General features: G+C 40.4%; 1 long non-coding RNA gene and 1 other non-coding gene across 2 annotated transcripts in view; one reads left to right on the forward strand and one right to left on the reverse strand.

Annotated features, from left to right (window-relative positions):
* LOC129392765 (uncharacterized) overlaps window positions 1-14,580 on the forward strand; it is a 56,314-nt gene extending 41,734 nt beyond the window's left edge. Inside the window, exon 3 of the long non-coding RNA XR_008619257.1 lies at window positions 14,468-14,580. This is a non-coding gene — a long non-coding RNA (uncharacterized lncRNA). The remainder of the gene's footprint in view (window positions 1-14,467) is intronic.
* TRNAW-CCA (transfer RNA tryptophan (anticodon CCA)) lies at window positions 3,998-4,070 on the reverse strand. The gene has a single exon. It is a non-coding gene; the product is annotated as a tRNA-Trp (tRNA).
* Window positions 14,581-15,112: the final 532 nt, after the last annotated feature.

Below are 15,112 nucleotides of genomic sequence, written 5' to 3' on the forward strand. Positions count from 1 at the left end.
CTATACATAGAGAATCTTAAAGATGCCACCAGAAAACTACCAGAGCTAATCAATGAATTTGGTAAAGTTGCAGGATATAAAATTAATGCACAGAAATCTATTGCATTCCTATATACTAATGATGAAAATTCTGAAAGGGAAATTAAGGAAACACTCCCATTTACCAGTGCAACAAAATGAATAAAATACCTAGGAATAAACCTACCTAGGGAGATGAAAGACCTGTATGCAGAAAAGTATAAGACACTGGTGAAAGAAATTAAAGATGATACCAACAGATGGAGAGATATACCATGTTCTTGGATTGGAAGAGTCAATATTGTGAAAATGACTAGTGTATCCAAAGCAATCTACAGATTCAATGCAATCCCTATCAAATTACCAATGGCATTTTTTATAGAACTAGAACAAAAAATCTTAAAATGTGTATGGAGACAGAAAAGACCCCGAATAGCCAAAGCAGTCTTGAGGGAAAAAAACGGAGCTGGAGGAATCAGAGTCCCTGACTTCAGATTATACTACAAAGCTACAGTCATCAAGACAATATGGTACTGGCACAAAAACAGAAATATAGATCAATGGAACAAGATAGAAACCTCCTAGAGTAATGGAAATTAAAACAAAAACAAACAAAAGGGACCTAATGAAACTTAAAAATTTTTGCACAGCAAAGGAAACTATAAACAAAAGGAAAAGACAACCCTCAGAATGGGAGAAAATGTTTGCAAATGAAGTGACTGACAAAGGGTTAATCTGCAAGGTTTTGAAGCAGCTCATGCAGCTTAATATCAGGAAAACAAACAACCCAATCCAATAATGGACAGAAGACCTAAATAGACATTTGTACAAAGAAGATATACAGATTGCCAACAAACACATGAAAAGATGGTCAACATCACTAATTATTAGAGAAATGCAAATCAAAACTACAATGAGGTATCACCTCACGCAGGTCAGACTGGCCATCATCAAAATATTTACAAACAATAAATGTTAGAGAGGGTGTAGAGAAAAGGGAACCCTCTTACAATGTTGGTGGGAATTTAAATTGATATAGCCACTATGGAGAACAGTATGTAGGTTCCTTTAAAAACTCAAAATAGAACTACCATATGACCCAGGAATCCCATTCCTAATTCCATAAAATACATGTACCCCTTGTTCATTACAGCAATATTTACAGTAGCTAGGTCATGGAAGCAACCTAAATGCCCATCAACAGACGAATGGATAAAGAAGATGTGGTACATATATACAATGGAATATTACTCAGCCAGAAAAAGGAACGAAGTTGGGTCATTTGTAGAGACGTGAATGGATCTAGAGACTGTCATACAGAGTGAAGTAAGTCAGAAAGAGAAAAACAAATATCATATATTAATGCATATATGTGGAACCTAGAAGAATGGTACAGATGAACTGTTTTGCAGTGCAGAAATTGAGACACAGATGTAGAGGACAAACGTATGGACACCAAGGGGAGAAAGCGGCGGGAGGCGGGGGTAGTGGTGTGATGAATTGGGAGATTGGGATTGACATGTATACATTAATGTGTATAAAATGGATGACTAATAACCTGCTGTATAAAAAAATAAATAAAATTCAAAAATTAAAAAAAAAAAGCTGGTTTGGTGGTGAATTTTCCTAGATTTGCTTGTCTGAAAAGCTTTTGACTTCTCTATCAAATCTGAATGAGATCCTTGCTGGGTAGAGTAATCTTGGTTGTAGGTTTTCCTCTTTCATCACTTTAATTTTATCCTGCCAGTCCTTTCTGGCCTGCAGAGTTTCCACTGAAAAATCAGCTGATAACCTTATGGGGATTCCTTTGTATGTTATTTCTTGGTTTTCCCTTGTTGCTTTTAATATTTTTTCTTTGAATTTAATTTTTGTTAGTTTGATTAATATGTGTCTTGGTGTGTTTTTCCTAGGGCTTATCCTGTATGGAGCTCTCTGTGCTTCCTGGACTTGGATGACTATTTCCTTTCCCATGTGAGGGAAGTTTTCAAGTATAATCTCTTCAAATATTTTCTCAGACCCTTTCTTTTTCTCTTCTTCTTCTGGGACCCCTATAACTTGAATGTTGGTGCATTTAGTATTGTCCCAGAGGTCTCTGTGATTGTCTTTGATTCTTTTCATTCTTTTTTCTTTATTCTGCTCCTTGGCAGTTATTTCCACCACTATGTCTTCCAGCTCACTTGTTTGTTCTTCTGCCTCAGTTATTGTTAATGATTCTTTGTAGTGTATTTTTCATTTCAGTTATTATGTTGTTCATATCTGTTTTTTGTTCTTTAGTTCTTCTAGATCTTTGTTAAACATTTCTTGTATTTTCTCCATCTGTGCCTCCATTCTATTTCTGAGATTCTGGATCATCTTTGCTATTATTACTCTGAATTCTTTTTCAGGTAGATTGCCTATTTCCTCTTCATTTATTTGGTCTTGTAAGTTTTTACCTTGCTCCTTCATCTGTGACATATTTTTTACCATCTCATTGTTTTTGTTTTTTTAATGTGTGGGATTGTGTTCCTGTCTTACTGGTTGGTTGGCCTGAGGCTTCCAACACTGGAGTTTGTAGGCTATTGGGTAGAGCTGGGTCTTGGTGCTGAGGTGAGGAACTCCGTGAGACCTCACTCTGATGAATATTCCTTGGGGTTTGAGGTTTTCTGTTAGTCCAGTTGCTCAGACTCAGAGCTTCCACTGCAGGAGCTTCGCCCTGACCCCAGGCTCATGAACCAAGATCCCACAAGCTGCCTGGGGTGGCAAAAAAAAAAAACAAAAAACAATAACAAAGTAAAAAATAAAATTAGACTAGGAAACTAACAGATATATTAGGAAGAATATAAAAATAAAAATATGGATGGATCAATAACCAGAAGGTACATCAGTACCACAATAGTAAAAAAGAGGAGGAGAGAAAAGAAAAAAAATGGTGTGTGTTGGGGGAAAGGCCTTGGCTGTGGAGGGTGGGGCCTAAGCAAGGGTGAGGTTTGGGCTGTGGGCGGGACCAATTCTCAGGACCCACAGGGCTGGAAAAGGTCATGGGGGCTGTGGGGGATGGGGCTTAGGCTCAAGGAACAGAAGGGGCCCAGGCGTGCCTCCCACCCCTGGTCTTAGAGGGCAGGGGACCTCAACCGGGAGCCCAGCAGTCTTTCTGGGCTCAAGTGGGCAGGGCAAATGACCTCCTGTCCTCTCCTGCTCCTCCAGTCTGGGAGGGCCCCTCCTACCTAACTCTCCTGATCTCCCCTCAGCCTCCCTCCAATGCCCCCAAGGACACATGTGGCCTGGAGGGGGTTTGGAGGGCAGGGGACTGGCCTGGGAGCTCAGCAGTCTCCCTGGGCCGAGTGGGCAGGGCAATAGCCCTCTGCTCCTCTCCTGTTCTTCCTGGATGGCTTCTCCAGTCTACCTCTCCTGATCTCCCCAGTCTGCTTCTTATGACCCCGGACCCACACAGCATGGATGGGCCTTTGGAGGGGTGGGGTACCAGCTTGGGAGCTCAGCAGGCTCCCTGGCCAGAGTGGGCCAGACGATTGCCCTCCACTCCTCTCCAGCTCTTCCCGGAGAGTCCCTCTCACCTGCCTCTCCTGATCTCCCCAGCCTCAGGGGCGCCAATCCTGTCTGGCCTCCACTTCTCCTCCCCCCTCAGTCCCCCTACATCCTACCTATTCACTTTAGGGTTCCTCCCATCTCCTTGGGCGTCAGAGTCCCTCAGCAGTGGCTGGCATGCGCCCTAGTTGTGGGGAGATGCTAACTCCACATCTTCCCACACCACCATCTTGACTCCGCCTCTCTTTTGCTATTTTCTAATTCGATTGTTTGTTTTTTCAACTGTTGAGGTTTATAAAAATATTTATTTATTTTTATTTATTTGGCTGCACCAGGTCTTAGTTGTTGCAAACGGTATATTCATTGCCGTGTGTGTGAACTTTGTCGTGGTATGTGGGATTTTTATTTTTTTTTATTTATTTTTATTTTTTAGTTGCAGCATGCACGTAGGATCTAGTTCCCTGACCAGGAATCAAACCTGGGCCCCCTGCATTGGGAGCATGGAGTCCTAACCACTGGACCACCAGGGAAATCCCTTAACTGTTGAGTTTTGAGCAATTTTTATAGATTCTGGTGTGTATCCTTTGTTACATCCTTTGCAGAGAAAAAATCTTGATGAAGTCCTGTTTATTGATTTTATGGATTATGATTTTAGTGACATATCTAAGAACTCTTTGGTCATCCGCCCTAGGTCCTGATGATTTTATCCTCTAAAAGTTTTATAGTTCTACATTTAAATCTGTGATCCATTTTGAGGTACTCTTTTGTATCCAATTGCTCTAACACCATGTGTTGACAAGACTCCACTGAATACCTCGGATCACTTGGCAGTGCTTATGTGGGGCTATTTCTGGCTTCTCTATTCTGTTCCATTTTTCTATGTGTCTATCTCTCCACCAATAACAGACTCTCTTGATTACTGTAGCTATACAGCAGGCCTTAATATTGAGTAGAATAGATTCTTCTCACTTTATTATTCTTTTTCAAAATTGTTATTTCCTTTCCATTTAAATTTGAGGATAATCTTGTCTACATAAAAAACATCTTGCTAGGATTTTGATAGGAATTGTATTAAACTCATATATCAATCTGGGGACAATTGACTTCTTTACTATAGTGAATTTTCCAGTCCATGAACACATTATCTCTCTCCATTTATTTAGTTTTTCTTGATTTCCTCTTTAGTCAATGTTTTGTAGTTTTTAAAATTCAAGCCCTGTACATGTTTTAAAAAAAAATTTATATGTAAAAATCTCATTTTTTTCCAGCAGTTGTAAATAGTATTGTATTTTTTCAGCTTTATTGAGGTATGATTGACAAATAAAAATGGTATGTATTTAGGTTGTACAACATTTGTTAAAGGTGTACAACATGATGTTTTAATAATACATATACATTGTGACATAATTACCACAATCAAGTTAATTAACACATCCAGCAACTCACGTAGTTACCGTTTTTTGGTGTGTGGTGGGAACATTTAGAATATACTCTCAACAAATTTCAATTATACGATACAGTATTACTACCCATAATCACCATGCTGTAAATTAGATCCCCAGAACTTATTAAACTTATTACTGCAAGTTTGTATCCTTTGACCAACATCTTCCCAAATCGCCTATCCCTACCCCCCGTAGCCCCTGACAAACACCTTTCTACTCTCTGGTTCTATGAGTTTGACTTTTTAAAACTCTACATGTTAAGTTAGATAGTACAGTATTTGTCTTTCTCTGTCTGGCTTATTTCACTTAGCATAACGTCTTCTAGTTTCATTCATGTTGCAAATGGTAGGATTTCTTTCATTTTTATGGCTGACTAATATCCCATTGTTTATAAATACCACATTTTCTTTATCCATTCATTTGTCAATGGACAGTTAGGTTATTTCTGTATCTTGACTATGTAAATAGTGCTGCAATGAACACGGGAATGCAGTTATCTCTTCGAGATACAGATTTTACATCCTTTAGATATATACTCAGAAGTGAGATTGCTGGATTTTATGGTAGTTCAATTTTTAACTTTTTGAGGAAACTCCACACTGTTTTCCATAGTGGCTATAACAATTTTCATTCTCATCAACAGTGCACAAAGTTTCCATTTTCCCCACACCCTTGCCAATACTTGTTATCTCTTGTCTTTATTATTATTTTTTAATAATAGCCATCTTAATAAGTGTGAGGTGATATCTCATTGTGATTTTGATTTGCATTTTCCTGATGATTAGTGATGAGTACATTTTCATATACCTGTTGGTCATTTGTATAATTTTTTTGGGAAAATGTCTCTTCAGGCCCTTTTGCCCTTTTTAAAAAATTGGGTTGTTTTTGTTTTGATATTGCATTGTATGAATTCCTTATGTCTTTTAGATATTAACCTCTTATCAGATATATGGTTTGCAAATATTTTCTCCCATTATGTATGTTGCCTTTCATTTTGCTGATTGTTTCCTTTGCTGTGCAGAAGCTTTTTGGTCTGATGTAGTCCCACTTGTTTATTTTTGCTTTTGTTGCCATATCCAGAAAATCATTGCCAAGACCAATGTCAAGGAGATTTCGTCCCTATTTTTTCTTCTAGGAGTTTTATGGTTACAGGCCTTACATTTAAGTCTTTAATCTATTTTGAGTTAATTTTTATGTATGGCATAAGATAAGGGTCCAATTTTATTCTTATGCATGTGGATATCCAGTTTTTCCAACACTATTTATTGAAGAAACTATCATTTCCCCATTGTGTATTCTTGGCGTCCTTGTCAAAGATTAGTTGACTGCATATGAGTGGGTTTATTTCTGGGCTCTTTATTCTGTTCCATTGGTCTATGTATCTGTTTTTATGCCAGTACTATACTGTTTTGATTACTACAGCTCTGTTTGAAATCAGAGAGTGTGATGCCTCCAGCTTTGTTCTTCTTTCTCAAGATTGCTTTGCTATTCGGGGTCTTTCATGGTTCGAAACAAATTTTAGGATTGTTTTTCTATTTCAGTGAAAAATGCCATTGGAATTATGATAGACATTGCTTCAAATCTGTAGACTGTTTTAGGTAGATTGGTCGTTTTAACAATGAACATAGGATGTCTTTCCATTTACTTATGTCTTCTTCAGTTTCTTTCATTTATGTCACAGTTTTTGGTGTACAGATCTTCCACTTCCTTGGTTAAACTTATTCCTAAGTATTTTATTCTTTTTGATGCTATTGTTAATGAGATTGTTTTCTTAATTGTGCTTTTGAATAGTTCATTGTTAGGGTATAGAAATGCAACTAATTTTTATATATTGCTTTTGTATCATGGAACTTAATTGAATTCATTAAATGGTATTGCATTTAAATTTTGTTTTACACATGTCCATTGCTAATATATGGAAATATGATTGACAGCCACACACAGAAGAGTGAAACTGTACCACTCTCATACACCATACACAAAAATTAACTCAAAATGGATTAAAGGCTTGAAGGTAAGGCCTGAAACCATAAAACTTCTAGAAGAAAACATAGGAAGTAAGCTCCTTGACATAGGTCTTGGTGATGTTTTCTGAATCTGACACCAAAAGTAAATGAAACAAAAGCAAGAAGAAACAAGTGGGACTACATCAAAGTAAAAAGCTTCTGCACAGCATAGGAAACCATCAACAAAATAAAAAGGCAACTTACTGAATGAGAGAAAATATTTGCACTATCTGATAAGGGGTTAATATCCAAAATATATGAAGAATTTATATAGCCTAAAAGCAAAAAAGCCCAAACAATCTTGTTGAAAAATGGGCAGAGGACCTGAATAGACATTTTTCCAAAGAAGACATGCAGATGGCCAACAAGCACATGAAAAGATGCTCAACATCATTAATCACCAGGAAAATGCAAATCAAAACCACAATGAGATATCACCTCACACCTGTTACATTGGTTATTATCAAAAAGACAAGAAATAACAAGTGTTGGCAAGGATACAGAAAAAAGGAAACCATTGTGCACTGTTGGTGGGAATGTAAATTGGTATAGCCACTATGGAAAATACTAGGGAGGCTCTTCAAAAAATTAAAAATAGAACTATCATAGGATCCAACAATTCCAAGTTCATTTTCTTTGAATAAATCCAATTTATTTACTCAAAGAATATGAAAACACTAACTTTAAAAGATATATGTGCCTCCATGTTTGTTGCAGCACTATTTAAAATAACCAAGATATGGAAACAACCTAAGTGTCCATCTATAAATGAATGGATAAGGCAATTGTGGTGTTTATAAACAATGGAATATTATTCAGCCATAAAACAGAATGATGCAAATCAAAACTACAGTGAGGCATCACCTCACACCAGTCAGAATGGTCATCATCAAAAAATCTACAAACAATGAATGCTGGAGAGAGTATGGAGAAAAGAGAACCCTCTTGCACTGTTGGTGGGAATGTAAATTGACACAGCCACTGTGGAGAACAGTATGGAGGTTCCTTAAAAAACTAAAATTAGAACTACCATATGACCCAGCAATCCCACTACTGGGCATATACCCTGAGGAAACCAGAATTCAAAAAGAGACATGTATAACAATATTCGTTGCAGAACTATTTACAATGCCAGGGCATGGAAGCAATCTAAGTGTCCATCGACAGATGAATGGATAAAGAATATGTGGCACATATACATAATGGAATATTACTCAACCATAAAAAGAAACAAAATTGAACTATTTGTAGTGAGGTGCATGGACCTAGAGTCTGTCATCTGTCATACAGAGTAAAATAAGTCAGAAAGAGAAACACACACACACACACACATATATATGGAATCTAAAAAAAAAAAAGGTCTGAAGAACCTAGGGGCAGGACAGGAATAAAGACGCAGATGTAGAGAATGGACTTGAGGACATGGGGAGGGGGAAGTGTAAGCTGGGACGAGGTGAGAGAGTGACATTGACATATATACACTATCAAATATAAAATAGATAGCTAGTGGGAAGCAGCTACATAGCACAGGGAGATCAGCTTCATGTTTTGTGACCACCTAGAGGGATGGCATAAAGAGGGTGGGAGGAAGACGCAAGAGGGAGGGGATATGGGGATATAAGTATACGTGTAGTTGATTCACTTTGTTACTCAGCAGAAACTAACACAACATTGTAAAGAAATTATACTCCAATAAAGATGTTAAAAAACAAAGAATGTGTATTCTCTTGCTTTTGGTTAGAATGTTCTATAATACCTATTAAGCCCATATTCTCTAAAGTATCATTTAAGGTCAGCGTTTCCTTATTGATTTTCTGTCTTGATATACGTGGGGTGTTAAGGGTCTCTAATTTTATTGTGTTACTGTCAATTTCTCCCTTTTATGTCGTTAACATTTACTTTATGTATTTATGTCTTCCTATGATGGGTGCGTATATATTTACAGTCACTATATCTTCTTGTGGAATCGGTCCCTTTATCATTATGTAATGCCCTTCTTTGTCTTTTTTACAGTGTTTGTTTGAATGTCTATTTTGTCTGATATATGTATTGCTCCCCCAACTTTCTTTTTGTTTCCATTTGCATGGAGTACATTTTTTCATCTCATTTTCAGTCTCTGTGTGTCTTTTAATATGGAGTGAGTCTCATGTAGGCAGCATATATATGGGTCTCGTTCTTTTATTCATTCAGCCACTCTATGTCTTTTAGTCCATTTACATTTAAATTAATTATATTTGGTATGTACTTACCGCCATTTTGCTAATTGTTTTTGAGTTGTTTTTGTAGTTCTTTCTGGGAATTCCCTGGCGGTCCAGTCATTAGGACTCCATGCTTTTACTGCCGAGGGCACGGTTTCAGTCTCTGGTCAGGGAACTAAGATCCTGCAAGCCTGTGGTGTGACCAAATATAAATATATATATACATTTACATAAAAACTATATATATTTATATGAGAACTATACATATATATAGTTCTTTTTTTGTTCCTTCTTTTTTACTCTCTTCTCTTATCATTTGATCTTTGGTGTTATGTATGGATACCTTTCTCTTTTGTGTGTGTGTATAGATTTTCCATTTATGTGTTTGTATCTATTACAGATTTTTGGTCTGTCATTACCATGAGGTTAATATATAGCAATCTATACATACACGTGATTATTTTAAGATGCTGATCTCTTAAATTCAAATGCATTTTAACAACTCTGCATTTTTACTCCCTGCCCCCACCCCCCGTGTTTGCTGTGTTTGACATCATATTTTACATCATTAACTACTTATTGTAGATACAGGTGATTTTACTCCTTTTGTCTTTTAACCTTCCTACTAGCTTTATAAGTGGTCGATCTCCTACCTTTACCGTATATTTGCCTTTACAAATGAGATGTTTCCCTACTAATTTCTATATTTCTAGTTGTGACCTTTTCTTTTCCACTTAGAGAAGTCGCTTCATCATTTCTTGTAAAGTCAGTTTAATGGTGCTGAACTATTTTAGCTTTTGTTAGTCTGTAAAACTCTTTTCTTTCCTTCAAATCTGAATGATAGCCTTACCTGGTAGAGTATTCTTGGTTGTAGGTGTTTTCCTTTCATTACTCTAAATATATAGTGCCACTCCCTTCTAGCCTGCAGAGTTTCTGCTGAAAAGTCAGCTGATAACCTTATGGGAGTTCCCTTGTATGTAACTAGTTGCTTTTCCCTTGCTGCTTTTAATATTTTCTCTTTATCTTTAATTTTTCCTATTTTAATTACAATGCGTTTTGGTGTGGTCCTCTTTGGGTTGATCCTGGATGGGACTCTCTGTACTTCCTAGGGATGTCTATTTCCTTTCCCAGTTTAAGGAAGTTTTCAGCTATTATGTCTTCAAATATGTTCTCTGCCCCTTTCTCTCTCTCTTCTCCTGTAATGAGAATATTAGTATGTTGGATGTTGTCCCAGAGGTCTCTTAAACTGTCCTCATTTTTTAAAATTCTTTTTTCTTTTTTTTCTGTTTAGCTTGAGTGATTTCCACTACTGTGTCTTTCAGTTCACTGATCTGTTCCTCTGTATCATCTAATCTACTGTTGATTCCTTCTAGTGTATTTCTTATTTCAGTTATTGTATTCTTCAGCTCTGTTTAGTTCTTTTTTATATTTTCTAACTCCTTGTTAAACTTCTTACTGTGTTCATCCATTCTTCTCCTAAGTTCTTTGATAATCTTCATGGACACTACCCTGAATTCTTTATTGGGTAGATTGCTTATTTCCACCTTGCTTCGTTCTTCTGGTGTTTTATCTTGTTCCTTCATTTGGAACACATTCCTCTTTCACCACATTTTGCCTAATTTTCTGTTTTTATTCCTATGCATTAAGTAGGTTGGTTATGTTTCCTGATTTTGGAGAAGTTGCTTTATGTAGGACATCCTAGAGGGTCCAGTATCCCACTCCCCTGTGGTCACCAGAGCTATATGCTCTTTGATTGCCCTCTATGTGGGCTGTGTGGGCCCTTCTATTATGATTGGTCTGACTACTGTGAGCACTCTGGTAAGCATGGCTGACTCCCATCTCAGTTGTTTGCTAAGCCCTGCTTAGTGCAGAGGCTGCCAGCTGCTAGTGAGTGGGACCTTGTCCTTGTGTGGCTGGCTGTATGACCCAGGGAATCCCCATCCTGACCTGCTAGTGGGCAGGGCCCAGTCACATGGTGGTAGTTGTGGGTCCCAGGAGATCATGGGGCTAGTTTCAGCCCACTGGTGGTTTAGGGTCAAGTCCTAGGCTCTCTGGTGGGAAGGGCCAGGTTTCAGGGTTCCTGTGGGACACAGGAGAGTTTATGGCAGCTGGCCTGCTGGTGAGTGGTGCTGTGTCCCATATACCTAGCTGCTTGGCCTGGGGGGTCTTAGGACTGGTGCTTACTGGCTCATGGGCAAGGCCAGGTCCCAGCCCTAATAAGCTAGAGGGATAACTCCAAAATGGTGCTTGCCAACACCAGTGTCTTTGTGGTAGGATGAGCTCCCAAAAATGGCTGCCACAAGCTATGGAGATTTTGTGTATGCCTTTCTAAGAGTGGAGTCTCTGTTTTCCATAGCTCTCTGGACCCACTGACCTTCAAAGCCAAACGTTCAGGGGGCTCTTCTTCCTGGTGCAGGATCCCTAGGCTGGGGAGCCCAGTGTGGGCCTTGGACACCTCTCCTTGAGGAGAATCACTGCAATTGTGATTACCCTTCTGTTTGTGGATTGTCTACATGGAGATGTGAGTCTTAATTATAGCGCATCTCCATTCCTCCTACTTGACTTGTTGTGGCTCCTTCTTTACGTCTTCAGTTGTAGAAGATCTTTTCTTCTAATCTTCAGGTCATTCTCATTGATAGTGCTCTGTAAATGTTGTTTTTTTGGTGTGTCCTTGGGAGGAGGTGAGCGCAGGGTCTTCCTACTTTGCCCTCTTAGCCTCTTCTCCTGCTTTTTTTTCCTTGAGGAGGAGCTGTGCAGGTTGGCCAGGCTGTGGGGCTCACAGATGCCCCTTGGTGGCCAGCACAGCCCCCTGCTCACTCACTGATGTCGCATCCTCCAAGTCTCAGTCAGGTGACAACAGTACATCTTAAGGTCAGTTCCCTTCCGTTCCCAGGTTCCAGATGGTGAGGGAACAGGAATGAGGACTCACAAGCTATCTTGCTTTGCCCTCCTTTCCGCTGCATCTTCATCAGGAAGACCTTAGGGGAGGGCTGGGCTTGTCTCCCTTCAGCCTCCTTGAAGACCCATGCCAGATCCCCAGCTTCCCTGCTCTCCAAGGCTATTTTTATATGTTCCAGATAGATTCCAAGAGTACCAAGTTGGGAGATGACCTCCCTCAGGCCCCTTTTGTCTGGCCTAACCCTCACTCTGTTGCCTCCTCCACTCCACATTTTTTTTGCAGCCTGTAGATTCTATCATGGGGACTCCCACCAGCCTCCTGCCTGTTCAAAGTGTGTACTGTTCTGACGCTCACAAAGGCCTGTGTCTTCAGTTCCAGGCAAGCACTTGCAGAAGGGGGGTAACTCTGGGGCTCCCCCACTGCTGTTTTCCTCTCTCCTCAAGGCCTCATGCCCCTCAGCAAGTCTTTCCCAGAAGAGCCCTTTGGATATAATCTCCCAGCAATTGTTAACTGGTTCTCACCCACATTCCAGGGCAACTATAGTAGATGGAGAGGGCCCAAGCCCCCCATATTCTGAATCAATAATGGGAATTTATTCCCCCAACATGTTCTGACATGGTTTGACAGGAAGCCCAGGATGAGCTGCCTCCATGGTGTGGGCACCTGAGGTAGGTGGGGTGGGCATGTGGGGCAAGATAGCTCTTTTCATTCCAGGCTATAGGGTGGGGTCATCACATATTCAGGCCCATCTGCTTTGTCTGCAGCCCCTTCTTAATCCTCATGAAAGAAGATGTGGAGCAGGCTCTCTCCAGCTCTTGGGAAAGAGTTTTCACTTCTTTTTCTCTTCCCTCCCTCCTCTCTCCGTCTCTCATGTCCCCAACCTGACCCATGTACCTGATTTGCAAAGCATCTGACTGCTGTTTTGGCCATGAAAATAGTTTACAATAGGAAAAGAAAACTATCTCTCTCCACCAGATCTAGGTGCCCCTTACCTGTCAAGGAAAGATATACAGTGAAGATGTGAAGATTATCCGTCAGTTGATGGGGTTTTACCTAATAAGTTGGCTTTTTTTTTTTTTTTTTACTGTCTTCTGGGGTATCTTTATGTACAGGAGGCAAGAGAGAGATTCTGGGTCAGCTCTCTACCCCCAGCACTGACTGCCTGGGGGCCTCTGACTTGAAGGGATGAGATGGTTTCTGCCCTTGGGGGATACACACTGGCTGAGCCTTAGCATAGAGCTGGGTACTCCCCAAGGGCCCAATATTGAGTATTGGGTAGAGAAGATCAAAGAACACCCTGTCAGAGAGGTAGTGAGAGGATCAATGAGTTACAGAAGCTTCAGAAGGGCACATGGTGAGGCCATGAGAATGGGCAAAGAGAGCATGGGATCTCCCAGATGCTTTGCGCTGGGGCCTGGTGTCTCATGAATGGGGCTCTAAGGGTTAAGATCACTTCTGAGACTGAGATACCCAAGCTCAGGGAGCATTGAGGGACCAGCCCTCACCTAGTCGGAGGACCCAACCGAAGCAAATTCCAAAGGCCAGAAATGGGGACTGATGCTGGGTTCAGAGACTCTGGGATAAAAGCAGACTTCGTAGGCATAGGAAGCCCAGGGGATTCAAAGACCTGGGTGGAAGCATCCAATCGGCAAAGCCCTTAGTTTTAGAAAAGGGAATGAAAAAAATCTCATTTAATTTCTGTGCTAAATCAGTGGTGATTTCCTCAGTGATAGATGGGAGATTCAGATACTGGATGTTCAGTTGTTATCAACCTTTATCGTGCTTAGTGAGCTCCCAAAGCCACCAGGGACTGGGTGGGTATGTGGTATTTCTGCTGTAAAAAAAGCATTCTTTTAGCTAAAAGTCACAAACATTTTATGGTTTAAGTGATAAAGTGGTGAGGATGGGACCTTTGTTTTTGACAAAGTCATAAAAAGTTAGCCTGGTCCCCAGGGAAAAAAAAATGTGTCAAAACTTAAGAGCATGACCTAATCCCTCTGTAGTCAGGCAGGAAATAGGAGAGGAGGCAAATGTTTGGCAAGAGAGATTCCCCTGGGTTCCTAAAGGAGGAACCGCTTAGAGGATCCCAGTGGCAGGAGGCCGGGCCTCAGGATCCATTAGATTCTCACAGACTTTGTCCCAGATGCTGTGAAAACCCTCTCCCAGTGTCTGGGTCCACATGAGGATAGGCCATCCCCTGTTCTTACCGTAGAAAGAGCAGGAGAGAGGCTGGAAGGGGACAGGAATAAACTGGATACAGGACTGAAGTGGACACTGTTGGTGCCTCATCAAGGTCCCATTACAGGTTGGTGTACAATCTGTAGTTGTGGTTCGTGTTGCTTGCTACTGGCTCATCACTGTCTTCTTTATTTCCTGCAGAATTACCCGAAGCCCAAAGGGAGCTCCATATTTGGTAGGATATATGCCCCTCCCTTGGCAGCCCACAGCCAATGCCTGACTGACATGTGGAAGCCACGCCCCCTTGGCACCAGGTGAGTCTTACATTATCACTTAAACCAAAAGGGGTTTGTGACTTTTCAGAAGCTGAAACCACATTTCTGCCTAGCAGTGGGGGTGGCAGAGACCCTTTCCACTGTAGATATGAGGGAAGGAGAGCCGTTGACGTGTTCCTGGGGCCTCTCCTGCCCTTGGCCCCTGCCTACCCACCCAAGCTCAGAGTCCGCCTCATCTTTGCTCTGAATTCCACGATTGGGAGCCAGAGAAAGGATGGAAGCAAGTCCACTGATTCTGTTTTGCCCCCTCGTGGATTTGGTGAGAACTTTGGTGATTCCCAAATCGTATTTTTCTTTTTTCCTGAGCTTTTTTTTTTTAAATTAAAAAATAAATTATAATTTTTAAAGGTTACACTCCATTTACAGTTATTAGAAAATATTAGCTGTATTCCTCGTGTTGTGCAATACATCCTTGTAGCCTATCTTACACCCCATAGTTTGTACCTCCTACTCCCTCACCCCTATATTGTGCACACCCCCGTCCCCACTGATAACCACTAGTTTGTTCTCT

Source organism: Physeter macrocephalus, chromosome 14 (assembly GCF_002837175.3).
Source record: "Physeter macrocephalus isolate SW-GA chromosome 14, ASM283717v5, whole genome shotgun sequence".
Taxonomy (NCBI): Eukaryota; Metazoa; Chordata; class Mammalia; order Artiodactyla; family Physeteridae; genus Physeter; species Physeter macrocephalus.